The sequence below is a fragment of the Peromyscus maniculatus genome, chromosome 6 (assembly GCF_049852395.1).
Source record: "Peromyscus maniculatus bairdii isolate BWxNUB_F1_BW_parent chromosome 6, HU_Pman_BW_mat_3.1, whole genome shotgun sequence".
Lineage (NCBI taxonomy): Eukaryota > Metazoa > Chordata > Mammalia > Rodentia > Cricetidae > Peromyscus > Peromyscus maniculatus.
In genome coordinates this window covers 66,177,411-66,205,049 of record NC_134857.1, presented here as the reverse complement: position 1 = coordinate 66,205,049, position 27,639 = coordinate 66,177,411, and the positions used below count along the sequence as shown (strand labels likewise).

Below are 27,639 nucleotides of genomic sequence, written 5' to 3'. Positions count from 1 at the left end.
GGCACAGTTTACTTAGTTCTATCTCTTGTTTATCGGTTATCTCCAAATAAGAATGTAAATCTTTGTCCTCTCTGAAGGGCAGCTGTATCACTGTTAGCGTTGGCCAAGTTGGCCTTCTGTCTCATGGTCATGAGTGGCCCAGCACTCAGGAAATGTTTATTAAGTGAGTGAGGGGGAGTTGCTGACCCGAGGCCCTTACCCTCTGTACATCTTTGTAGCTTAAGCGTCCTCTTGCCTCCTCTGGAATCTCTGTCTTTTTTCCTTCTTGTTGCTCAAGACTTCTTATTGTGGCTTGACTGGGAAATACCTGAACAGATGACTGTGTTGAGAATTTGGCCCCATCTTAGGCCTCTGTGTGGGAGGTGGTAGAAACTTTAGGACATAAGGAAGCAGGTCCCTAGGGGTGCTTTTGGAGGTTAGACCTGGGCCTCCTTCCTGTTTGAGTCTCTTCCTTCTAATTACTGGGAGGGGAAGAAGTTCCTCTGTCATGAGCTCCTGCTACCATTATGTTGTGACAAATTCATGGGCCAAACATTTGAAACCCATGAACCCAAACATGTGAAACAATGAGCCAAAACAAATCCCCCCTTGAGCTGTTTATGTTAGGTAACTCGTCACAGTGATGAGTAAAGCTAGCAAACACATCCCTTCTATCTAGACTTACATTGTGTGTAACACACATGCACACACACATACACACATGCCCACACACTTCTCAGGCTATCTTAGTGATAGCCACACCGAGAGCCAAAGTTACTTTACATTTTCCTGGGAATTCATGGTTTCTGTATCACGGTCACATATCATCTTCTCTGAAGTCTTCTTGAGTCTGCAACAGTGATGATATTCTTTATATGGGCTGCCTTTCATCAAAGCCTCCGAAGTAGCAGACACTTTCGCCATCAGGGAATTCCTCCCCCTTCTAATCTGTACCATGTGTGGGCTCTGCTGTAACAAAGTTAATGCAGGAGTATGCCATTGTCTGGCCCCCGAGGAGCAGGCATCATACTCTGTGGAAGAGTGCAACGTATGGCATTGCCTTTACGGTAGGAAGGTCCTCAAGTAAAATGAGGGAAGTGAGAAAGAAGGAAAAAAGTCTCAAACCATCAACAAACGTTTATGGGATACTTCTTGATGGGGTCCCTTGGCTGGATGCTGAAGAAGGTCAGCATCGAGACAGTTTGTTACCAGGAGCTTTTCCCTGGTTTACAAGCTACAAGCAGGTCTCCCTGCTGGCCTACTGAGCTACAAGCAGATCTCCCTGCTGACCTACTAAGTTACAATCAGGTCTCCCTGCTGGCCTACTGAGCTACAAGCAGATCTCCTAGCAGGGATCTCAAGAGGCCATGCTGAAGGATGGGACTGAACGGGGCTGAGAGCCAGTGACTTTCAGATTCTTTGCCAATAAGTTGCCGTTCCTGACTTCCTTGCCCTTCCTGGTAAGCTCTGAAGAGGAAGCTATTTTCTTCCTGAAGGCTCCCTCTTCTCGCCTCCAAGCCACGGGAGTGCTCAATCACGATTAGTGTGTAATGATGACACAGGGCTATTCCGCCGAGCAACTGGAGAGCTGAAGGCGTGTCACACACGCATTGACAGGGGCTCACAAATCTCTTTTTGCCGTTTTTGAAATATTACTGCCAGGGGAGTTGTATACAACTTGTTCTGACAGAGTGGTCTTAAATATTCATTCCTTTTACCCATTACTGTGAGAGAAGTGCCAGCATTTAGTCTTCAGGTTGCCAGCAGCAATTTTGAAGAAATTGTATTATAACTTTTTCAAGAGACCTGTTTTCACATAGCTTATTTATTTATGCATTAACTTATGAATATTTTTTTAATGATATAAGAACATATACTTTGGGGTCAGGGGAAATCAACATGCTAGGTGGTTGTCTTTGATCAGTTACGCCTTCTGGTAAGTTAATTAGCTATATTTAGTATTGTGTGAGGTTATGTGGGTATAATGGAAAGATGATGCAGCCTGAATGTGTATATGGTTCAAATCCTTGATCTATTTATTAATTAGTAAATGCATGATCTATTAATTAGTAAATGACCAAGTTACTTTCCTTTGATGACTCATTGCTTATTCATCTATAAAATGGAGAATCATCTATAAAATGTAATGGCATGCACCTGTAGTCCTAGCCATTCTGCAGGCTGAGGCAGGAAGATCATGAGTGGAGTACTGGCAAGGCACTGAGTTTGAACCCCAGCACCACAAAAGGGGGATGGGAGAAAGAAGAGGTAATAATGACCATCTCAGGAAGTTTCTATGAGGTTTAAATAACATAACATATGTATGTAAAGTGCTTAATACCAAGGAATAACTAATACATGCTATTGTTACTTACGTGCTAAAAATCTATTTAGCACCCTTCCGAGGACTCTGAAGGTTGTTCAAGAGATGAATAAGCCATGCCTGCAAAACAACAAAAGATGGTGACAAGTGCACTTCTAATACACAGAACATCACATAAGAGGTCGTGTTTGTACAGACGGGAAGTACAAGAAACCGAGAAGATGCTCACGGTCTTCCTGACTCATGGTGGGGGCTATAATAGGACTCCTTTCATCCCCTACTGTAGAAGGGGGAGGGGCTAATTGGTCACCTGACCTAAGTGTGGGAGAGGCGAGGTGGGTCTCAGGGAAGTCCAAACTGGACAGTTCTGTCCTATATCTACTCTCTGTCTCATATCTCTACCTCTCTCTGCATCCATTTTCTTCACATGGCTCAGGGTATGGCTCTAGCAAAATGAAGATCACTCAGGAAGAGGACTTGACCTTCCAAATTCTCAGTTATCTCAGGAATGGTTCTGGTCAGCCTTGCTTGAGTGTTAACTTCTGTTCTTGTGCTCAGGGCCAGAGATTATTCAGTAATTATTCAGACTTCTCTAGACATTCTCCTGGGCCAGGGGAGAGGAGCCATTTTTAAAGAAGGATTGTACAATCTCAGGAGAAAAGAGGGATGCTGGACAGCAAGAGCTAGAGGTGTGCTTACCCCTGAGGGGGAAATGGAGCCTGAGCTATTTTCGAGGAGAGGGTGGATATGTAGGATGCTGAGCCAAGGGCGCAGGTGCAGAAGGAGCAGGTAGCGTGTGTTCGTGGAAAAGGATGAGGTAGGCACTGTGTGGAAGGTTTCAAGTGGTTGGCTGAGGAGTTTCCCCAACTTGATAGGCTAGAAACCCAGACACGGATACCAGATCACTACAGTCATACTGGATCCCGGCTTTTATTGTTTAATATATGTTTCATGTTGTAGGCCAGCTACACGATTGAGTAACCAGAGGGTTATTTCAAAAGTGTGTTGAGAAATTGTACTCACTGATTGTAGATGAAGTAGTCTTTGTAATAGAGAGGCAGATATACATCCTGGTGCTCGTAGATGCTAAATACTGTGAAGATGTAAGTCAGGTGCCATCCTCCCTTCCCTGTAAGCAAGCAGACAGACAACACAAAAGAAACAATAGAAACCCTCATCTGGGTCTGGTGGCTCACTTGGGAAGCTGAGACAGGAGGATTACCATAAAATTTAGACCAGCCTGAGCTACAGAATGAGACCTTGTCCCAATCCAAAATCAAACACACACACACACACACACACACACCCAAACCCCCTAAACAAAAGAAAAACCTAATACCATATTTCAGAGTAACCAAAAAGATGACTCAGACACAATCCTGTTTTGAGAGGAATTCTAACTGACAAACGTAGAATGAAAGGTAGCTGTAAAGGGCCTGCACCTTGTTACCCCTAAAGAAATAGCGGGTCTAGGGATGGCTACCAGTGGCTGCTAAAAGAATTGAGCCCCACAATCCAGTCCCCAGCAACCCCCTTCCTCTTTCCACAGCAAGGGAAGCCATCAGGCCATGGGCTCATGGGGAACTTTGTGTTAAGTTGGGCAAAAACCTTGGGTCCACTGACCAATCTTATCATTCAAAAAAGGAGAAACAAGTGAGCGTGATGTGTCTCCTGATTTAATAGGAAATAGAAGCATCTATGAAGTTTCTTGCCAAAGAACATAATATGATTCTGATCAAGATTCTTATTTATTTATTTATTTTTTTTGGTTTTTTTGAGACAGGGTTTCTCTGTAGCTTTGTGCCTTTCCTGGAGCTCACTTGGTAGCCCAGGCTGGCCTCGAACTCACAGAGATCCGCCTGCCTCTGCCTTCCAAGTGCTGGGATTAAAGGCGTGCGCCACCACGCCCGGCTCAAGATTCTTATTTTTTTTAAGAAAAGGAAAAAAAGATCATGTTAAACAACCTTAAGATTTAAATTTTTAACTTAATCTTCGAATGTTGCTTTGCCCACAGATACGTCTGCAGCATGTGTGTTCTTGGTACCTGCAGGGGACAGAAGAGGGTGTCGGATACCCTAGAACTGGTTACAGATGTTTGGTTGTGAGCCATTGTGTGGTTTCTGGGAATCTAACCCAAGTCCTCTGGAAGAGGAACCAGTGCTCCTAACCACTGAGCCATCTCTCCAGCCCCAGTGGAGATTTAATTAGTTAAACCCAGAATGTGGAAGTCTCTACTAGGCATATTACTCTGTTTGTTTAGTAAGTGGCTGGAAAGAGGCAAGAGATAAGAGATAGATAAGAGCTACAGCAACTACGTTTGGTTCTTGGTTTGGAGAGAGTAATTATGAAGTCATTAAAAATAAAAATTAAGGCAATTTGGAAAATTCAGGCTCTGACTAGATAGTAGATAAATTAACGGACTATATTTTGTTCAGAGAATGATAACAGTATTATGAAATGGAGTTACAGAAGGTTGTCTTTATTTTGGGGGTGCTGGATATTGAACATTTGCTTTAAAACAATCTTTCTCTTTTTGGAATGATAAGGAGTGGGGTTGGAAGATTACCACGGGCTGACCAAGGCTAGGCAGCACACTGTTAGCTTCGGGAGCTAGGTGGTGGTCTTCATTGCCTTATGCTCTGTAGTCTGTGTGTGCTTGATTTTTTTCATATTTATAAAAAATAGGTATGAGAATTCTAATATCTTTGTTAATCCTCCCAGTTCTTGGTAGCTTTTTGGAAATTGTGTGTGTGTGTGTGTGTGTGTGTGTGTGTGTGTGTGTGTGTGTGTGTGAGCACGTGCGTGCTCACATCTGAAAAGTAAAGGATTAATGAAAATCCCTTCACTTGGAATTCGGAAATTATAAAATGCCCTAGGGTTTAGCTAATCCCAATTTTTCTTCTTTTAAATATATTAAGAAGTGGTGAGTGTACAAGGTGGCATGGTTATATTTGAACTCTTGGCAAAATATCTCTGTCTAGTGTATAAAATTGTGATCAGGTGAACATTTTTACCTTAGGGAGGGACACATAGTTCAGCTGTTTTTAAGGTGATCATGAGATGTCCAGTGAACCTCACCTTGGCGCTGTGAGGACATCCCCTGGGGTGGCTCAGGGAACACACCCCCTGGGGTGGCTCAGGGAACACACCCCCTGGGGTGGCTCAGGGAACACACCCCCTGGGGTAGCTCAGGGAACACACCCCCTGGGGTAGCTCAGGGAACACACCCCCTGGGGTGGCTCAGCAGCAGCTCACACTCTTTTGTAAATTGCTCCTCCGCTTAGTTCTAAGTGGTAGAAGCCTTGAGATTTTGAACCCTAACGTCAGTCTAGTTGACTGTTTCTGTGGAAATCAAAATTGCTGAGAGATTTGCAGTTTTGCTTCCTCACCCCGTTGGGAAGACTTCAAGCTACAATTGGAATATAACCACACTGCATAGAGTACAGCCTACCTCCAAGAGTGATTGTAACAGGTCAGTGTATAATTTTTTTTTGAGATATCACTATATGCTTAATGCAGGCTTAAGCACACCTGTTGTAAATCATGATAATGGACCAGATGGTATGGCTAAACACTAATTTATTTCACACATGCTTTAGTAGTTTTTTATAAGGGAAGGAAACCAGAAATTCATGTGCAGAATTTCTTTAAATCATGCCTAGATTGTGACTCACATTACCAAAAGTAGCCTATTTAAAAGTGCGTTTTGCCTTTAGAAGTTACATTATTGACCTGCTATGGTCTTATATGCTTTTCTTGGTAATTTTCATATTGAATTTCTTTCAAATAAAAAAACTGCATTTTTCTGGCTGTCATAAACTGTAGTTGGAAAATCTTGAAATTACACCATCTTTTTTTGTTGTTCTCAGAATTAGAATGCAGATGGAATATTTGCTGTTTATGTGAGAACAGTAAAACTCCAGTTCCCCTTTATTCCTGCTGAGCGGCTGTACACATTGCTTTGTATACATTTATGCAGTCTAAGAAAATCATTCTGAGCTATCCCAAGTTATAAGATCTAAAGGATGGAGAGGAGAAGGGATAAGGGAAGTTAGTCAGCTAATATTGGGGGGCCATTCTTGAATCTGTGTTAAGACCCTCACGGAAATGCCAACACAGTGGACCACTGCACCTGTTTACATCTAAACCAGCCATACTGGTGACCTCAGCCAATCCGGAAGTGGTGGTACTCCTGAAGAATTGTCGTTAAGTCCCACCCCACCGTCTTCAACTCGTTTTATCCTGCCTTTCTCTTTGTGTAGACAGTGTGGGGTCTATGTAAATAATCCGTTTTTCCTTCTCAGACTCTGATTATAAAACCACCATTGGCTTTGAGATCTATTGCACTTGTTTCCAGTTGCTATCTAGTCTTTTTTGTTTGTTTGTTTTTTTGAGACAGAATTTCTGTGTAACCCTGGCTGTCCTGGACTCTCTCTGTAGACCAGGCTGGCCCTGAACTCACAGAGATCCACCTGCCTCTGCCTCCTGAGTGCTGGGATTAAAAGCATGTGCCACCACTGCCTGGCTTATGTAGTGGCAGCCTTTTTTTTTTTTTTTTTTTTTTTTTAGATTTATGTGTATGAGTATTTTGTATGCATATGTGTGCGGTACCCTTGGAGGCAAGAAGAGGGTGTTTTATACCCTGAAACTAGAGTTACAGACAGCTGTGAGCTACCATGTAGGTGCTGGGATTCAAACCTGGGTCTTCTGCAAGAGCAGCCAGTGCTCTTAACCACTGGGTCACCTCTCCAGTACTGCTATCTAATCTTGCTCCTGTTGACTCAATAAACTCCTTTGTTTCAGAGACCCCTTTGTCTCAGGAGTCTTGGTTCAAACTGTGTGACTGACTACATTTGAACTTACTATGTTCTGTCAAAGGATAAAATTGCAATAATTTTAGTTAATGATCTTAAACGGATTTGTTTCCATCTAATTAATTAGTCAGTTAATTAATTAGAGACAAGGGCTTGCTATGTAGCCCAGGCTAGACTCTAACTCGAAATCTTTCTACCTCAGCTTTCCAAGTTCTGGGAATATATGAATATATACAGTGTGTACTGATCATATCAAGATATTTAGCATTTTCATCTCAAACACTTCTCCATCACGCTTTTGTGTAAGGGAGCCTTTGAACTTTTTTCTAGTTCTTTATAAAACATATAGTAAGTTGTTGTAAACTCTAGTCACCCTGCGATGCTGTAGAAGTCTTCTTATTCCTCTTATTTAACTGTATTTTGGTACCAAATATGTGTCTCTGTCCATGTTGCCCTGCCCTTCCTAGGCTCTAGTAATCACAGTTCTATTGTCTTTTGTGAGAGCAACCTTTTATTTATTTTTGCTTTTCCATATGAATGAGGACATGCGATATTTATTATCCATGAATCAACTTTATTTTCAGTTCTAGAATTGGGTAACTCATCATCCTTTATTCTGTAAAATATAATGCGTTTGATTTTAGAGACAGAAAAGAACTTAGTAAAGCAGAAGCAGGATGAAGAAGTGGACTGTTCACATCAAGGTCTCTCTCCCTGAAGCAGAGATGGAGCAGATAACTGGTCAGCTAACATCAGGTTATTTCAGGTTACTTCCTTTGCATAAGGATTAAAACCTAAGGAAATTGATTATCATACCATTTGAAACTGGCCCATTTGGGAAATTTGGCTGTTAATCTCTAATCCTGTCTGGCTGGAAGGTCAGACAAACCGCATTGGCTAAGCTTGGTGATTGGGACCTGCAATGTAAGTGACTTCATTTTGGATTTTAGCTTAGTCTGTTCAGGAGCTTAATTCAAAATAAGGACTTCCTGTAATTTTTATTTAACGATTGTTACTGACAATTGTAACATTGTGACCTAGACTTACAGTGAAGCTGGATTTGTGGGAAGGCTGTATTTTCTGGAGGGTATGAACTGGAGATGGTGGATCAAAGGCATATAGATATAAAAGTGATTTTTCCCTATGGATAAAGGCTTAGATCTAAATCTTTGCAGACTTTGTGGGTATTGTGGTTGCTTACTAAATGGTTTATTATGAAACTGGATGGTGATTATTAGATTTCTGCTATCCCATCCTTTCAGAACTATAAAATCACCCAGTTTATGTACCGAGCCATAAAAGATAAATGTTGTATGGAAATAGAATGGTTCCATTTCACTTGATGTACAGTGGTACATGGTAATTTGTTTTGCATTTTTAATAAATGCTTTTGTGCAAGGAAGAAATATTTATTCCATAATGTTTCTGAAGGTGTGCATTGTTTTATTACCAAAGTGTAGCACAATTTCTCAGGAATTCATGTTTACATAAAATGAGATGCTAAGTTTGTTTATTCTTTTTCTGCTTTTTCTTTGTTATCTAAAATATGCTACAGAAATACCATAAATATGATGCAGAGAGCTGATTGAAAAATGACCTTAAATTTGTATGATTTTCTTTTTTGGTTTTCAACTGATTAAGACATTGTTAGGCAAGACCAAAAGGTTACCTTCAAGTGAATCTTGAATACATAGTATTCTGTACCATTTTTAAAAATCAACTTCATGTGCTTAGTGGCTCTTAAATGCATTCATTTCTGTCCATCTTCACTACTTCTTCCGGGTCATTATGTTAACCCCTTCACTGGTAGCTTCCCATTGGATCTCCACTTTTAGTGGTAGAACCAAGCTGTCAGTATGGATCTCATGATGGTCTCCCTTCCTAGCTTACTTTCCAGTGGAGTCTGTTTGGAGATTCTCATTGATTAACGTTTGCAAGCCTCCACTGATTATCTTTCCAGCCTTGTCTCATACTCCTGTGGCAGTAACTCTCAAGACTTAAGGATCTCCATCTTTCTTTTAGCCCTTTTAATACGTCATACTGAGCGTTGGTGCATACTGTCCATTTTTCCTCTGCCCCTGTTAGCACACATCTCCTTCTTAGTCCTGTGTATTTAGTTAACTACGATTTAGCTTCAGCTCAACTTTATTTCCTTACGCTATAATAATTGGGTCTCACCGCTCTAGGCTTTTACATCACCATGTGTCTTTCCATCTACCATTGAATTTACTGGCTATAAACTATATTTTTTGTGTAAATTGGTTTTGTACCTGACTATGAATTTCATGAGGGCAGATGGTAGACCTGTGTTTGCTCACTATTATTATATCTTCAGCACTTGCCACATATTAAGTGAATAGTAAATCCTTGTCTCATGAATGTATGGCATGAAAGAATGAATCGGATTTGGCTGGTATCCCGTTGGTTAAGAGCACACACAATATTAGTATCAAAGTTGCTGTAAAAAGAGAAGCAGGCTTTCAAGGAAATCATGAAATTGTCTACTCATTCCATAGCTGCAGTTCCTAGAAGGGAGTTTTGGAACGTTTCTGGAGAGAGACTGAACTTTAGAAGTACGGTTGTCCTTCAGTTCTAGAACCTTTTGAAGATGCTCAAATCTGCAACTGCTTATATGAAATGGAGTCACTTCCCAAATCTGCAGCTTATATGAAATGGTACAGTATTTGCTTATAACTTCTGCAATGCTCCTGCATATGTTAACTCACCTCTGGATTATTTATAATATCAGATGCAATGTACACTATGTAAGTACTTGAATTGTTCGAGGGGGAGGGTCACGTATACATGTTCTGAATATTTTTTTCCTCAAATACTTTCAGGATGTGGTTAGCTTATTTAAAACTTACAGGTACAGAGGACCAGCTGTGGTTTACAAGCTACTTTAAAAAGCACATATACTTTTGATAAAAAAAATAGTATCCAGCTAGGAGATTCTCCTTACTTCTAAAAGTATGTCTAGCCTACAGATATCAAATTCCACATTCAAGGGACCAAATTTGCCCTAGCTGAAAATTTAAAAGAATGTTTTAAGTATGAAGGCAGTCCTAGAAGAGTTGCTGCTAAAATGTTTTGAGCATTGGCAGGTATTTTTGTAATAAGGATATAGTCTTTGAAGAGAATAATTCTTTTATGGATGTGTGGTTTATTTATTTATTTTTCTGTTTCTATTAAAATCACAGTCATTCTTCATGCAGAAGGAAATTTCAGTTTTGCTGCTGGCCATGAGGTGGAGGGATGTGTTTTATTTAAGTTATTCGCTTTATCTTGGTACTTTTTGTTGTTCATGGGCAAAATCAATCTAGCAGACTTTTTTTTTGTTTGTTTGTTTTTCGAGACAGGGTTTCTCTGTGTAGCTTTGCGCCTTTCCTGGAGCTCACTTGGTAGCCAAGGCTGGCCTCGAACTCACAGAGATCCACCTGGCTCTGCCTCCCGAGTGCTGGGATTAAAGGCATGCGCCACCACCGCCCGGCGCAAGACTTATTTATTTATTTATTTATTTAACAGCAAGCCATCCAATAGGGCATCGAGCTAATCATAAAGAACTTGAAATCTCACAGATGATGGCGCCTATGTTCAGGACAATTCCCTCTTACGGTGAACAAGTATAGAACATGTGCCCCCTTCTTTAGTTGAAAAGCCTCAGGGTTTCCTGCCCAGTTATCTTATTCGAGGTTATTTATTCAGTACTTCTGTTGACTTAGCTAGGAGCACGTCACCTCATTTGTGCAAGGCACTGCTCTTTCATTATCTGATTTTTGGGAGAAAGTTACGACGCGTGCTTCTTTTCTTCAGTAGCTTAAATCATTGCTAGTTTTAAAGCAGGGGCAACCGTGTGTGTGTCTTAAATAACACATATTTATCTTTGCATTGTAGTCCTTGGGAACCTGTGAAAGCAACTGTTGTGGGGTTTATCTTCAGTGGGGTGTTTGCCCAGTTCCACGCAGGTCACTGTCAGGCTGTGTTTTTTGGCTGTTCAAACCCTTTGAGAAAATGTCCTCCCATCCACACAGTTCAGAAGCCGTCACTGTAGTGCACAGCTGCCCAAGCCACCACTGGGGTGGGAAGCCTTAGTTCTCTGGCCAGGAACCAATGTTCTTTTGACCTTTTATTCTGGTGTCCTTGTTTGCACCTGAGCCACAGAGGCTCAGTGTGCGTTTGCTCTTTGTTTCCCTTCTGACTCGCCAATAAAAGCTTACATTTTCCTGCTGCTTTGGTTTTGACATTATTTCCTTCTGCAAATATATTCTTTGTACCTAGCAATAACGTCAAGATTTGTGAGAGAATGTCTGCTCTTTTGAATTTGGTCTGTTGAAGAATGGTCCTTTGCTAAATATCAGCTCAGGCAGGTTCTTACGCTTTCGTCATTAAGGTCGGTGGGAGAAACCCTTGAAGCGTTGAGAGGACTTGCTTTGTTCCATGCCTGCCTGTGTGAATTTCAGCAAGCCCTTCTGTGCTTGAACTGCCACCTCCTCATGCCTGGCTGACCTTCATCTGTGTGAGCCCTGGCCAGACACTCGCTGCCTCCAAATGGAATTGTCCCTCGAGGGATTTAAATGATGTCACATGCATTTTGACTGAGATGCACTTAACATTTTCATTTAGTCCCTTTATTATTGCTTCTTTAATCTCCCATTGGTAAGCTGGGGTCATGTTATTATATAATGTATTTGATAGGCCCAGATCATGTGCACATCTCTTACCTGATTGCACTGCTATTTCCCGTGTGGGGCATTAAAAGGAAGGGAACTACTCTTCTTGGTGACATAGTGACATCTAGGGAAATTATTTTGTGTTGGCTTCAGGAAGTCTCAAATGGCAGGAGCTTGCTGAAGTCACTTGTGCCTACTGGATGAGTACTGACTGAAGTGCCATGAGGTTGGGAAAAGTTAATGGAGAATTAATGCTTTGTAAACTTAATTCCCTACTGCTTCAAATAATGACCTACTCAAGTTCAGACGATGTATTTTATAATCGTTGTGACATGAGTTGAACAATTTAAAACTGGTAAGGAAGGGGCAATAAAGGATTCAGGCCTGACAGTTTGGCTGTGAAGCCAGTCAGCTGCTTTGCATGACAGACTTACTAATCTTTCAGCGAGGGAGCTGAGGTGCAGGGACTTTAAAGGGATGCTGGTAACCAGGGACAGAGCTGGCGCCTGAACTCAGATCTCTGACACCACAGCCGGTGACCCTGATTACTCTGCATGGCCACCTTTCCTCGGGCAGGGAGGTGTTATGTCCCGTATTCCTTATGGTACATAACAAATGAGGTAGAATCCTGGGCTGGCCATGTAGCCCAGCGGAGAGCTAGCTTTTCCTTCTCAGCACTAACAATGCAAAACCAGAATGTCTACTGAAAGGAGAGGATGGATTCAGGTAACATACTTGTGCTTTGGTCGAGCCAATATGAGTGTAAGACAGTGACGCTGTTGTCAAGGAAATAAGAAAGTTGTTTCTTCTGAGTCAAATATGAGTGATAATGGCTCAGGAACACAGACTTAAGTTACTGTGAATCACATGTTCCACTGTGGAAGAGATTACATGAACTTTTGTACTCACAGAACAAAAGAAAGCTGTAAGTCAATACAGTTAGCCGTGGGCGCACTGTCGATGGGATGTAGCACAGCAGGGTGCCGTCTACAGGCTTCAGATGTTCTCAGAATCCTGCAGGGCTCTTTGCTTAGGGTTGGTGTACCTAGAGGTATGCCAGCTAAGTGATATATTCTGAGAAGGTTGCCTATTAACCACTAGAATGTCAGGTTAGACGTAACAGTTAAGGTAATTGGCCTTTGAAGAGCTGAATCAAGTCAGGTCTAGAGGCATGGCCGTAATCTTACTATTCAGGAGGCTTGAGGCAGGAGGATCACAAGGTCAAGGCCTGCCTGGGCTACAGAGTGAGTTCAACACCCATTTGGGCAGTGCAGTAAAATCTCATCTCAAAATAAAAAGTAAGAAGAGGGCTAGGGTTATGGTTCAGTGGTAGAGCACTAGCCTGTCCCTGCATTCAGTCTCCAGCATTGAGGGTGGAGGAGGTGTTATTTAAAAAAAAAAAAAAAGAGTTCAAGAGAATTTTGGCTCTTGACCTACAGTATTCCATCTCTCCATGTCCCATATCATAGTCAGCCAAGATCAAGTATCCTGCAGTATCTTTAATATAGATGCACATTCAGAGAACTGTGTATCAGCATTCTGATCTCATAGAAATTTATTGAAGGAATAGTATGTGCCAAGCACTGTGTGGGATGCTAGAGACCATGCCAAGACTATCAGCTGTCAGAACTTATGAAGTATATAAAAATAACTTCTATAGAAGAGAGGACTCATTCATTACAGTGGACATTTATGTCATGCCTGTGTGTGCCAGGACTGGATTAGACCCCATTCATTAATTCATCCTGAACTTTTGATTGTCTGCTATGTGCCAGCTGATGTTCTAGATGCCAAGGTTGTAACTGTGAACAAAGCTAGCATAGTCTGTATACTCATTGTGTACGTCTATCTGTGTGAAGGAGAGAAACAGCAAATAAATAAGCCAAGAAAGACCCATGCAAAGAAGCAAGGTGGAGTGTACTCAGTGACTGGGTGGATGTGTTAGATGGCAAAGGTATTTAAGGTGTCTGTCCTGGCCCTGGAGGAGGCAGATCCGTGGACTGTAAACTACTCTACGATTCCCCATTCAGAAAGACTGAAGTGTGAACTTAGTGCTGTGGGGAAAAGCCTGTGTGGAAAGCCTGGGCTATTCCTCATGAAGATACTGAAGGGTGACTCCAAGTAGTGAGTGGACAGGACTGGATGTGTGTGTGTGTGAGTAGTAACCGAGAGGCAGTCTGAAAACTGGGCTATCCAGGAGAGAGACGGAAAGATATGATGATTACACTCTGGAGAGAGAACACTGGTTTAGTGCAGGGGGCTGGAGAAAATGAGTAGTTACTTCACAGGAGACAACCAAGTATGGTGACATTTAAACTTGGCCGTTAACCTGCAGAGATGGAAGTGGAGCAGATATCCCGCAGTGGTGTTACCATGAGCGAACGTGGATAGATAGATACAGCTAATTTTGAGAATGGCAGACTTTCTGACAGGTGATAGCTCAGGTTGTGAGAAGGAAAAAAGCCAGCGGGAGGTTTGGCCTCAAATAGCAGCTTGCTTCAGGAGTGCAGGAGGAACTCAAGTCGGTATTAGGGGAAGCTGGGATAGCCACAGTTTTAGGAATTTATTCTGGTAGCATCTTGTAGAAAATTGGAATGGAAGGCGGAGGCAGCCAAGGGAAACTGTGGAGGCTTTGGCCATGGTCCTGAGGGACTGGAGCTCGGCTCTGGGATATGGATGATGACTGGGTGAGAGTGGACATAGTGGGATTGCTGAGGAGCAGAAGTAACAAGCCGTGTTCTCATCAGGTGTGGGAAGAAAAGGAAGGAAGGAGAAGACAGAGCCCCCCAGACAGCACATACAACAGCTCTGTGCCCCATGTACTTGTTCAGGTGCCATTGGGAAGCTTTTGGTTGCCTCTTTTGGTGCCATCTTCTAGACCAGCTTGTTCATAGTGAGCAATAGGAAATACCTCCGCGTCCTCTGTGGAGTGCAAATGCTTGTTCCTGACGGAACAGCCTAGGTAATTGTGTTTACGCTCCCCCCCTGGCTTACTAGGACACATAGGTTCAAATTCTTTTTTTGAACTGTAATCATGTAGGTGTAGAATTTTATGGTCTCCATGTTTGAATTCTTTCCCATTTTTTCATATTCTGCCTCGAGTCTCTTTTCTACTCTAATGGATTCTCTCCTTGATCACAAATTTTAATTTTCTTCCTGAATACATGCGTTTCTCTTAAGCTATCTCAAATCCACTGTAGAAATGGTGGAGGCTAAATAAATATGATGCGTCCTGTGAGATACTCTCAGAATGTTATTATGGTGACTTGAATGAGAAATGTCCCTGTAGCCTTGGGCATTTGAACACTTGGACCCCAGCTGGTGGTGCTGTTTGGGAAAATGTATGTGGTGTAACCTTCAGAGAGGAAGGATGTCACTGGGGTGGGCTTTGGGATGGGAAGGTTAGAGCTGCCTCCAGTCTTCTCTCTGCTTTGTCTTACGGCTGAAGACGTGAGTTCTCAGCTTCCCGCTCTTGGCTGTCAGGCCTCCCCACTGGGACGGACACTTACCCCTCTGGAACCATGAGCCCAAATAAACTCTCTTCCTTACAGTGCTTTGATCTTGGTGTTTTGTCAGAAAAGTAACACATACAGTTACAGGTCAGTATGCAAACACAAGACTCATAGTTTAGTTGTATGTATTTTATTTTCCTTAATCTTTGTCTTCAGCTTTTTTTTTTTTCTTCTGAGACAGGGTTTATTTGTGTAAGAGCTCTGGTTGTCCTGGAACTCACTTGGTAGCCCAGGCTGGCCTCAAACTCACAGAGATCCATCTGCCTCTGCCTCCCGAGTGCTGGGATTAAAGGTGTGTGCCACCACTACCTGGTTTCATTGGTTAATTTCATGGATAGTTTTAAAAGAAAGTAGTATATATAACCCCAGACTGTAAAACTAAATGAAAGATGATGCAACTTGATGGCCAAGTTCATAGTAAATGTTTGCACACTGACCCAATCCACTCTTTCTCTTGGTCAGTTACTCATTCCTAGGTATATGATTCCTTGTAAGAAGAACTGAAAGGAAAAAGAAAAGAAAAGATAAAGAAAAAAGGAAGGTCATTCATTTACAAGTGTTAGTAGTGGCTGCATTTGGAAACTTAAAGTCCATGTTTTTAATGGCCTGGAGCTCATCCTTAGAGTTTTGCTAACTCAATTTGGTAATACTTTGGTTTCTAATCAATTTATGCAGACCCCACACCATAAAGCTGTGTAGCATTTTGGGATTTTTTACTACTGGGTGTTTAGTAGGCTGCTGAATAGGTAAAAAGAATTGCTTTCTGGCTGCCCGTATTCTGCTGTATAAAGAGAGATTTTTTTGTTTTGTTTTGTAAAAGCCAAACACTTCTTTTCTCAGTGGTCAGATGTCATTATAACAATGATATTTTAAATTAAGACAGCCAAATGGATACATAGTTAAATACTTAAGCATATTAAATACTTAATATCCAAATAAATAGTTGTGATGGCTAGATTTATTCTGTTTAGCCTCCTGTAATTTCTTTATTGTCTCAAGCCACTCTTTCAATTTCTTCTTCTTTTTTTATGGAGACAGGGTTTCTCTGTGTAGTCCTGGCTGTCTGGAACTCGCTCTGTAGACCAGGCTGGCCTCAAATTCAGAGATCTGCCTGTTTCTGCCTCCCAAGTATTAAAATTAAAGTCATGCACCACGACCACCTGGCTCTTCCAGTTCTTATAAAGTGGATGAAACTTGGAATGTAGAGATGGCTCAGCAGTTACGAGGGCGGACTGCTCTTCCAGAGGACCCAGATTCGATTCACAGTACAGCTTCACATGGCAGCTTACCATTTTATTAAAATAAAAATCCCTAAACGGAATACACTTTGTTTTAGACTGGTGACCTATTTTCTGTTTCTGTGGAGGGTCACGATGCTTTTGTGATTTAATTTATATGAGAAGGAAATGAGTTCAAGTTGACAATACAGTGGCATTTTCAGATCCTACCTGAGTTTGTTTCCAGCTAGAGAGATGCAGTTGTTTGAAAGGAGTCAGCGATGCTGTGGTGACTTCTTTGTGGGTGACACAGGCAGGGAGCTGAATGCTCTTCTGATCCTCTGCACCTTCAATGACCTGTTTTTGTGTTTTTTCTAAACTGGAACTGCTCGTCTCCATGAAAACTGATCACTGTTTATTGTAGAAAAAAATATCTGTAGGATTTTTATTACATTAAAAAGAATCTTCTATTAAGAAACACAGGATAAATTTCTTTCTGATCTTGATATCAAAAATAGTTGTTCTTTCTCTAGGCCAACTGGTTTATTTTTACCCCGTGGACACTGAATATCAGGGCAGATCACATTTCTGTTTTCATGTAGACTGCAACAAAGCCCAGAGTTCCTCCCCTTTGTGCTTCATTCCTACAGCAGGTTCCCCCCCCTCCCCCTGCCCCCCTTCCCGGCTCTCACTTCTTGTGGCTGCAGTTAGTGGTGCACCTACCTTACTCTACGTCTTTAAAAGCTGCTTGAAGACAGCGCTTCCACTATTTTTATTCTTTGAAATGCTTTGCACCTTGACAATGGTTGGATGAGTATTAGTAAGCTGTTTAAGAATAGTTCCTTGGCTGGGGATTTAGCACACTGCCCAAAAAGGTTCAACCAGTGAAGCTTTTGAATTGTGCTGAGGGTCGTAGGATTTATGTTGGTAAGAATATGGGGCAGGGCTGGGAATGTAGCCTGTTTGGTCGAGTGCTCCTGTAGCATTCGTGAAGCCCTGGGTTTGATCCCTACCGCTGCAGAAGCCAGGTGTGTGGCTCACACTTGTGGTCTTGGGAGATAGAAACAGGAGGATCAGAAGTTCATTGTTTTATCCTCAGCTACCTAAGGAGTTAGAAGCTAGCCTGGGCTAGAGACCTTAGCTTACACTGTGCTCGCTCCCCCCAAAAAAGAAACATCCCCAAAACACAAAAACAAAACTAACTATGAAACTATAAAACATGTTGACTGTAAGAGCTAAATTCAAGCACTGACTGACAATGGAGTTGACCTTGGGTGGGTGGGTGGGTGGGTTGTGGGGATGATTTGGGCAGTCACGTGGTTCTCCACGCAGACACAGTTGCTAGGACTTTCTTATGCAAGATAGAGCTGTCTATAATAGCGCTACACAAGATGGAGCTGTCATCTCTAACAGAGCCTTAAGAGCTATAACAAGAGGCAGCGGTAGTCCATTTCAAATGACCAGAGTTTATTAATAAACTCCTAGCTCCTGCTGAGTTTTCTGATACGCTTCCTGTGTCATAGTAATTCCACTGGAGACTCCTTGTGGCTGCCACAGTCCAAGCTCCACAGCTGGTGTTTATTTAGTGGAACTTCCAGAGCTTTCCAGTTGTGTGTCAGGCTAGCCTTCTTTACTAGTCCCCTCCCCAGGCAAGTGCCTCCCGAAGGGCTCTTGATCCTGCTTTTCCCTGTTTCACTGTGCCGTCCTGTCCTCCACCTTCAGACCCATCCTTCTTACTCAACGAGACAAAACCTTCATGCCTCACTTGCCTAAAGCCTTCAGGTCCTGCCGGTGTACTCCCAAACACACCATTATTCTTAACTGTCTCACTTATTATTTATAATATTATTATATCATAATATTTATTGTTTTCCCAACTTAGGATTGCCCTTTGAGGGACAATGGAATAATGGGGATCAGTAAAGGAGTCATAAATCAAAGCTGGGATGAAACCTGATAAATTGCGTAAAACTGGCCTGATGCAAGTGCCTTTCTACCATGTCAGAAAGTTTCAAGGGGTCTAGAAAATTCTGAGACCAAGTCCTTCCTACTTTTGGGAGGTATTAAAAGATCCTTTTAAACATAATTGTTAAAATATCTTAACAATCGTAATGGCTTCAAATCAATTATCTTTGCTTGGAAAAATAGGAAATGGGCAATTCAGCTGATCAAGTGTATGTGTACATTTTGCCCCCTCCCCCCCCCCCCAGCCTCCTACTCTGGCATCGGCAGCTTTAGTTATCAGCCTGGCCCACTTGGGAAGAGGAAACCTCAACTGAAGATTGCTTCTATCAGATTAACCTCTCGGGTCAGTCTGTGAGGCATGTTCTTAATTTCTAATTGGTGTAGGAGGGCTCAACCCACTTGGGTGGTTCCATCCCTGGGCAGGTGGCCCAAGCTGTGTAAGAACGGTAGCTGAGAAAGCCAGAGGAAGCAAGCCAGGAATCAGGCTTCCTCCTTTGGCTTCTGTTTCAAGCTCTTACCTTGAGTTCCTGTCTTGGCTTCCCTCCGTCATGAAACCTGTAAGTCACATAAGCCTTTTCCTCTCTTGAGTTACTCTTGGTCATTGTTTGATCACAGCAGCAGGGAAGCAGACTAGAACACCCCTCTCCAGTATGTTTAAAGTGCTCCACTGCCCTGTGCGATCAGAGACCAAGCCTGCAGCCTATCCCAGGAGTGTACACCTCCACATCTGCTCCGTCATCTTTGAGGGTCTGTTAGACATTGGCTGGGGTTTGACTGTGCTTATCCAGCACGAGATGAATGAATGAAACCTTTCCCGTATGCAAAAGAGTCACCTTCCCTACATGCAAAAGAGTTCCTTCCCTTTTGTGAGCTTCAAAGAATATATATATATTTTTTCTTGTTCCGTGCAGATTAATCTAGACAATGGCATCCCATGCCCTTTATAAGTAAATCAGATTTATGCAGGTCACCAGGAAAGAAATTTGCACAGCTTTCCAACTTCCCGGCTGATTTTAAAGAACTCTGGGGAGACAGAAGACACTAATTTACTCCCTTTCTTTCTCAAGCTCCAACTATTTGTTCTCCTGTTCCCTATTGTAAGGCAAGTTAACATTCTCCTTTTCCTAATTGTTCCACAATTTCACGTTTTCATTGAACATTTCATCAAATTCACTGTGTATTTACTGTTGGGTTTTGACATGCTAATTATTAGGAGTGTTTGATCACATAATTCTAATGATGTTCAACACTCTCACACGGCTCACGTTTGTACAAAATGCTGTCAGGGTGACAGGCAGCAGGAGCCAAGATGGCGTGCTCGCTGCACAGCTGCTGAGCGGAGCCTTGGCGGGAGATGTGTGTGGGTTATGCATTGTAGAGAACAGAGGTCGAACCAAGGAAGAAGAACGCTCCAAAGCCTTACAGAAATGGAGGGGTCGGCCCTCAGGCTCAGCGACATTAGAGGTCCCCACCAGGAACGGGCAGTGGCTAGCAAGGCAGGAGTCCTCCTTCCTGCCCTCTGCCTCGTTCTCCATTGCTTCTTTGTTGGCCTTCTCTCAATGAAGAATGAACCCCCATAATCTTTTGGCTTCAGGCACTTATTAGAGCTTATGTTTTTCATAAGTCAAATTTTCAATTTGATGGACTCGACCAGAGGATCCAAACCCTGGGTGGAGTAGCCACACTGGGTTCAGGGATTTTTTTCGGGGTTGGGACAGGGAAAGCGTTACAAGGTAGAAATTGGGCAGTTTTCAGTTGGATATTGTGGCTCCTTCCTGGGATTTTTTTTTTTAATTTAAATTCTTTTTATTTTATGTGCATTGGTGTTGTGCCTGCATGTATGTCTGTGTGAGGGTGTCAGATGTTGGAGTCACAGACAGTTGTGAGATGGCATGTGGGTGCTGGGAATTGAACCTGGGTCCTCTGGAAGAGCAGTCAGTGCTCTTAATTTCTGAGCCATCTCTCCAGCCTCCTGCCGGGGCTCTTTATTATTAATCTGTTTTTTTTTTCATATGTCCTGTACTTTTTATGTTTTGGTTTCACATTTCGAGAACTTTCTTTACTCTTATAATACTGTTTGAATTTTTTTTTTGGTGATCATACTCTATTGTTGTCCACAATCATTTTATTCTGTTGTGTCCTATGTGCATTTCATGGGTGCAGTGTTTTAAGTTTCTGAGTTGTAAGGTAGCTGCTCTTTGAAAAGTGCTCTTGTGTTCCCAGATTCACATCAGAATCTACCTTTCACTCCCTGCTGCACAATTGGCTCAGTTGTTTTAGATATGAATGCTGACATAGTTGGTCTCTTTTAACCCTCTGTCGGCTGCTTGCAGGCTTTGGTTAAGAGAGAAGGGAAGGTCGTAGGAATGTTAACACTCATCACTTTAACCCTCTTTCCTATCCCATATAGTTCTTCCTTCTTTACCATGTGTCTCAGTTAGGGTTTCTGCTGCTGTGAAGAGACACCATGACCACGGCAACTCTTATAAAGAAAATATTTAATTGAGGAGGCTCGCTTACAGTTTTAGACATGCAGTCCATTATCATCATGATGGGGAGCTTGGCAGCATGCAAGGAATAGCTGAGAGTCCTATATCTTGCAGACAATAGGAACTCAGCTGACTCACTGGGCAGTATCCTGACCATAAGAAACCTCAAAGCCCTCCCCCACAGTGACACACTTCCTCCAACAAGGCCGCACCCACTCCACCAAAGCCACACCTTCTAATAGTGCCACTCCCTGTGAGATTATGGGACCAATTACATTCAAACCACTGTACTGTGGATACCTGTTAGTTGACCTAGAGCTTTCTGGGATTCTGCCAAGGAGGTGACTTCCACCATGGCCGCTGACCGTGGCTCTCTCCTGTTTCGTGGTCAGCACACTCCCACCCTGTCTTCTGTTTTCCAGAAGTTTGCCAAAAACTTTTGTCCATTTAAAATTCTTTTCTGGGCCAATGAGATGACTTAGTGGGTAAAGCTTTGCCTGTCAAGCCTAACAACCTAAGTATGGTCTCCAGGACCTGCATGGTGGAAGGAAAGGGCCATCTCCCTTGAGACCTTCACACCTGAGCTGTGGCACAGGCTTCCCTCAATCGATCAATCAATCAATCAATCAATCAATCAATTAATGTACTTAAAAACTTAAAATTCTCTTCAACATCTTCCAAGCCTATGGAATTCTTCTGTTGTTGTATTTGATGTTTTACTTCATTAGGAACTCAGGAGGGACAAGCAGGCCATCAAGCATACTTACTAGGTAGTTCCTTTAAAAAGAAGCACTTGGTTTTGGCTATTAAGATGTTTTACACTGATGTGTGTGTGTGTGTGTGTGTGTGTGTGTGTGTATGTACACACGTGCCCCATGGTGCACTTGTGGAGGTCAGAGGACAGCCTGTAGAAGTTTTTTCTCTTTTTCCACCGTCTAGGTTATAGGGATTGAACTCAGCTGCTGTAGCAGGTACCTTTACCCACTGAGCTCCCTTGCCAGCCTCGTTTTTGGTTTTTAAACTGAGAAGCATGCATATAAATACCCGTAAATGAATGCATGGCTGGGTATGTTGGGGTACGCCTGTTATCCTGGCACCTGGGAGGCAGAGGCAGAAGGATGGCTGTGAGTTTGAGGAGAGCAGGGATATAGAGTAACCCTCCTGCAAGAGACCCCAGACCAAACCAAAGCATCACCCAAACCCACAAATAAAGGTACTTGTATGACTCACGGAAAATTAGTAAAATGAATGTCAGTCCCTATCCACATAGCCTAGGAAATGGAGCTTTATATCATCATACCCAAGCGTGCTTGCATTTCCTCTTTTGATTATCAGACGCTTATCTGTGTGCCTCCTGTGATTACAATTAGCCAGTTTTTGTCATTCTCTGGCCATTTTTTTTTTTTTTTAGAAATTGGATTTGCCTCCTGTGTTTGCTTCTAAACAATATAATGTTTAATTTTAGCTGCTTTTTCTATCTTTACAAATGGACTCACGTGGCACGTCCACTTCTCTACTTTGCTGTTTTGCTTAAGGTTGTATTTTTGAAGTTCATCCATTTATTCATGAAGCTGTGTTTTATCTACTTTTGCTACTATTTACTGTTGCACTGTAAGCAGTTACCTATGCTGTAAGTTTTTAAAATTTATTTTTTGAGAATTTCATATATGAGTACTGTATATATATCATTCTCCACTCCCCATCCCTCCCTCATCCCTCCCATTCCTTCTCAAATTCATGGCTTCTCATTCTCTAATTATAAACGAAACCTGCTGAGATCATTTAGTATTGGTCTTCTGTGTTTAGGGCTGACCTCTTGGGATTGGCTAACCTATCTGGGAGCTCATCCCTTGAGAAGACTGATTTCTTCCTCTCCCAGCAACCAAATAAAGACGTTGACAGTTAAGATCGCATGTGTTTATGGGTTAAGGAGAGGGCGCACTTGGTAAAATGCTTGCCTTACAAGTGTGAGGATGTGAGTTTGATCCCCAGAACCCATATTAAAGAAAACATGCTTGATGTTGTGGCAGATATACCTATAAAATTCCAGCTCTTGGAGACAGGGACAGGCAGCTCCCTGGAGCTCCTTAGGCAGCCAGAGACTCTTCCCCACACCCCCCAAAAATGTGGGGACAGTATCTGAGGAATGATTCCTGAGGCTGTCTCTGGCCTCCACACACACATGCACACCTATGCATAAACATGCACCTTCATGAACATATAACGTGTGTGAAAACTTGTATGTATTTATTTGCACATCATGATTATTTTGAAGTTCATGTGTAGTGTAGGATGACTGAATCTTGATAATTTTCATATGCATTACCTCACATATATTCTTCTAAGAATATACTCTTAGTATATTCCTTTTCATTTTTCCTTTTGCAGTGCTGGGAATGGAACTAAAACTTCATGAATTCTAGGTAAGTCCTCTTTATTGAACTATCCCCTCAGCCCAGCATCTCTCAAGAATACAATGTTATTACCTACACCACCATATTATATAATAGATGTCTTGAACTTAGTCATCCTAATTGAAAACTTTATTCTTTGATCAAAATCTCCCTCATTATTTTTTAAAAAGAGGATAACTCCCCCCACCCCCGATATGTACACAAAATGGTGCAATCAAGTTCTTTATTCTGGGTATATGCCCTATAGCTCAACTGAGTTCCTAGACTGAGTCTTGCAGGCCTCACAGGTTGACGGCTCAGTCCCACAAGATTGCTCTCACTTCAAATTCCAGTTGTGAGTAGTGGACCCCCAGGTCACCAACAACTTCTGTCCAGTCTGGCTATAGTCAGGGTTCCGTGAATACCACCTCAGGTTCCCAGGGAAAGTTGACAGGTGCCAACTTTTTACAAATAGTGTGTAAAATGTACAAACCAATATCCAGATGACACAGATGAAGTCTGGAAGGGTCTGAGCTTGGAGGCACCTCCCATATGCCGTGGGAGTTGGGGCTTCTTCCTATTCTCCAGCATTTGGACATGTTCTTGTTCACTTGTAAGGAAACTCTTCAAAACTCTATTGTTTAATTTTTTTATTATGTGTGCTCGATTAGCTCATTTATTAATTATTGGTGATTTTGTTTTTTTGAGACTTAGTTTTGGTATGTACATAGCACAGATTGTCTTTGAACTCCAGATCCTGTTTCCCTAGCCTCTTGAGTGCCCCTGAAATCTGTCTTCAGCCTCTCTTCCTTTCCAAGAGGTCATGGGTTAGAGTGTGGGAGGGTCAGGGTAGAGGAATGAGGAAAAATTCTAACCCAGTCATCAGTCACCTGGCAGCCATCCTACATCTTCCAAGTCCCTCAGCTCATTAAAATAATTATAAAAGATAACTCTCTCACCCCATCAGTTAGAAAATTCCAAAGGTTTTAGGAATTCTATGCAAGGAAATCATGGAGGAAATGCATTTATAAAAGATCTGCTTTGTAAAAGATCACAGCTGTATACTGTGGATGGATATTTGTGTTGGGGTAGCTTTTTGTTCTCATGAGGTAGATTGGTATGGACACCTTTTCTGTTGCATGTGGACGCCAGTTTCTTTAGTGTATCAACCTTGAAGTGCAAGTTTCAGGGTCTGGGGTCCATGCCTATTTATTTTTCTGCAGTGACGGCAGCCCTCCGATACCGTGACTATAGCAGATCATAGGAAACTGCCTGCAGCGCCTCCTCATCCCAGACAGCACGTGCTGTGAGGAGACTTTGCCAAGTTTTCTGTTGTTGCTGTGATAGACACCACAACTAGAAACAGCGTCTGGGAGGAAAGGGTTTGTTTGGTTTACAGGTTTCAGTCCATCATCAAGGGAAGCCAAAGCAGGAAGTCAGGGCAGGGACCTGGAGGGAGGAAGCAAACAGCCATGGAGGAACACTGTTTCCTGTTCACTCTCAGGCTCACCTTCAGCTACCTTTCTGATAGAGCCCAGGCCCACCTGCCTAGGGATGGTACTGTCTACAGAGGGCTGTGCCTTCCTACCTCAGTTAGCAACCAAGAACATGAGGCTAGAGAGATGGCTCAGAGGTTAAGAGCACTGGCTGCTCTCCCAGAGATGAGGGTTCAATTCCCAGCACCCACAGGGCAGCTCACAACTTTGTATAGTTGTAGTTATAGAGGATCCAATGTTTCCTTCTGGCTTCTGTGCACATGAGTCACACATGTGGTGCACAGACATACATTTAGGCAAACCACCTATCCATATATTCATAAATATGAAAAGAAATTCCCTAAAGACATGCCCGCAGGCTATCTGATAGTGGAAATTCTTCAACTGATATTGTCTCTTCCTGGGTGTATCAAGGTGATTGCAAAGCTAACCAGGATACCTGTGAGTATAAAATGATTCTTTAGTGTACGTTTTTAAACTTGAGATGTAATTTTTCTGCAGTAAAATCTGCTCTTCTGCCACTTGAATTTTCATTTACCTGCTTGTTAGTGAGGTTAAGAATATGCTTTCATGTGGCTCTCAGCTTTTCTCCTTCCTCTTCCTTGCAGTTTTGCCATGTATTCCCAGTTCGCTTTGCACACGCATTCCTAGTGTTACACACATACGATTTTTAGTTTGGGTAGATTTTTAGTTTGGGTAGATTTTTAGTTTGGGTAGGCAGGATCCATTGCACCAGGGGAACAAGTAGTGCTTATGTCCCCTAGCTGGCTTTCTGCAAACGCGAACATGGCACCCTTCCGTCTCTTTTTCTGCTAGTTAATCTTAGACTCAATTAGGAAGTAAGCTTTGGCAATGTTGAAACTGCAACGTTTTTTCTTTCACCCTCCACCCTCCAGTCTTCTATTCCCCACGTGAAGCGATTGTAGATGAGGAAGTGTCGTTGATATTTAGTAACTCAGAATGTCATCTTCCTTGGTGTGTATACTATTGGAAGTATGGTACAGATTTATTTAAGTGTGTGTGTGTGTGTGTGTGTGTGAGAGAGAGAGAGAGAGAGGGAGGGAGGGAGGGAGGGAGAGAGAGAGAGAGAGAGAGAGAGAGAGAGAGAGAGAGAGAGAGAGAGAGAGAGGTGTCAGATCTCTCAGAGCTGGTGTTACAAATGGCTGTGAGCCTCCTTACATGGGGGCTGGGAACTGAACTTCGGTCCTCTGGAGGAGCAGTATGTACTCAATCTCCAAAGCACTCTCATGACTATATTGTAAAGAAGGTTCCTCAGGTATAGGAATGAGGTTTGGGCAGATGAAGTCACTTGCTCAGGTTTAAGTAAATTAATAAATGTTGATGGTGACAGCTTAAAAATAGATATGTGTGTGTGTGTGTGTGTGTGTGTGTGTGTGTGTGTGTGTGTGTGTGTGTAAAGACCTGTGGAGGCCAGAGATGGTGGATCAGCTGGAGCTGGGAGCTGAAGCTACATGTGGTTGTGAGCCACAAAACATGGGTCCTGGGAACTGCGCTTCAGTTCTCTCGGAGGGCAGTGCCTGTTAACTGCTGTGCCATCTCTCCAGCCTCTGGAGGTGACATCTTGGTATTCATTTATGTTTCCAAAGTTTGCACTTAACATTCACTGTTAGCTGTGGACGTCCTGTGTTCTTAGAGTATGTTGAGACGGTAAGTAATGTTGCACACTCATTTTTGATTTTGATGAAGTTACTATATATAAAAGTTTATAATATGTTTTTTTGAGACAAAGTCTTGCTATTTAGCTTAGTCTGGCTTCAAATTCACTGGACAGCTCAAGCTAGCCTCAGCGTCTCAACAGCCTCTGGAGTGCTAGGATTACAGGTGTGCCCCACCATGCCTGCCCTATGATATCTTTTTAAAATGTACTTTTCTGTAATGATTTTAAAAATACAGTTAGTCCTCTGTATTTGTGGATTTCACATCCTTGGGGTCAACTAGCCTCAGGCTGAATACATTGGAAGAGAAACAATTGTGTCTGCCCTGAGCATGTACAGACCTCCTCACCATTGCTCTAAACACTACACCATAGGAAGTATTCCCACAGGATCCCATTGTGTTAGGTATTGCATGTAATCTAGAGAGACTTAAAGTGCCCCAGAAGATGTGTGCCAGCACTTCACGTTGTCACACAGGGACTGGAGAGCCCCTGCTGATGTGTATCTTCAGGGGGACCTGGAAACAGTTTCTTTACTCAAAAAGTCTTCCAAATTCAGAGTTTTCTAATTTGGAAGTACTTTCATTGTGTTGCTGGAATTACTATGAGCAGACATTTCATAAAAGGTTTAAGTATGTTTGTTGACAGGTGATATGAAATGCAGGAGAAGCCTTCGAAGATGTGTATCTGTATTTATTTTGTATGTAGCCCAGCCTGGGACTTGCCATGTAGCTGAGGCTGCTTTAAACTTGTAATCCTTTCAGTCTCTTGAGTACTCGGATACAGGCATGAGCCACCAGGACTGGCTGGACTAAAGTCTGTGTGATCTAAAAGCAATGCCTGTACATTGTAAGAAGTCCAAAAATATGGCAAAGTACAAAATGAAAATGAAATCTCATATCATACTTGAATTTAATAGTTTATATATATTATTTTTATGTATTTTTTTCATTTTACTCATATAAAATCATATATGCTATTTTCTTTTTAGTGATGACTTTTGGCTATTTCTCCTTGCCAGCACTCATAGGTCTAAATATATTTGTGTACGTGTGTTTGTGTGTGTGTAAACACGTGTATTAGTTATTTTCATATATTTATTGGTT

The 27,639-nt window shown here is 42.3% G+C and overlaps 1 protein-coding gene across 9 annotated transcripts in view; it reads left to right on the top strand.

Annotated features, from left to right (window-relative positions):
- Positions 1-27,639, top strand: part of Fhip1a (FHF complex subunit HOOK interacting protein 1A) — a 236,394-nt gene that overhangs the window by 9,518 nt on the left and 199,237 nt on the right. For 5 of the 9 annotated variants that reach the window (XM_076574340.1, XM_076574337.1, XM_042279224.2 and 2 more), the window contains one exon: positions 23,358-23,392. The exons of the other annotated variants lie outside the window; for them this stretch is intronic. The gene's annotated coding sequence lies outside the window, so the exon portion shown is untranslated. The remainder of the gene's footprint in view (positions 1-23,357; positions 23,393-27,639) is intronic. 9 annotated transcript variants of the gene reach the window in all.